We start from the raw sequence: 677 nt of genomic DNA, 5'->3' as shown, positions 1-677 counted from the left end.
TCCATGGAAGGCCCACATAACATAGTAGATCGTCTCTCAGACGTTACTTTCCGAATAAAATGTGGTCGGCGAGGTAAGCCAAAGGTGGTGCATGCCAACAGGCTTTGGCATTATCACGGTCCAGGACATTTCAGTTGGAACAAATGACGCTGCTGAAAACGTGACGTGTCACCCGAAAAAGCCCCTGTCGAAGAAGAAACTCTTCCCGGTTTTGAGAAGGAAAACGGTGAAGTTACTACCACTGATGTGACTGTTACCGATAATGGGACATTTCCTGATGGAGCAGATGAACCACACGTGAAGCAGAAGCCAATCAGATAGAGACCAGTACAGATGAAGATACGTCCTGTAAAATTAAGAGACTTTGTTGAATTATAATTTTGTGTTTGTAAATTCTGTACATTTAATCAAATTATTGTTAATTATCTATTGGTTTAATGTAAGTGGCTATTGTTCGGGACGAACAATACTAAGGAAGGGGCAGTGTTAAGACAGCGGAAGTCACGCGATGCTGGGAGCATGCGCGCTGGAGTTTCTAGAAGGATCATGACTTATGCGGGAACTCCGCGAATATCCGAGTGTTTGCCAGGCGCCCTCTTTTTTTTTTTAGTATATAGGCCCGGCAAATAAAGCCAGCGATAGATAGATATGCAGATAGATTGAAGATAGAGACAACT

The sequence above is a fragment of the Limulus polyphemus genome, unplaced genomic scaffold, assembly GCF_000517525.1.
Source record: "Limulus polyphemus unplaced genomic scaffold, Limulus_polyphemus-2.1.2 Scaffold2356, whole genome shotgun sequence".
Lineage (NCBI taxonomy): Eukaryota > Metazoa > Arthropoda > Merostomata > Xiphosura > Limulidae > Limulus > Limulus polyphemus.
The sequence above is the reverse complement of the archived record's forward strand: the minus strand, read 5'-3'. Positions refer to the sequence as shown.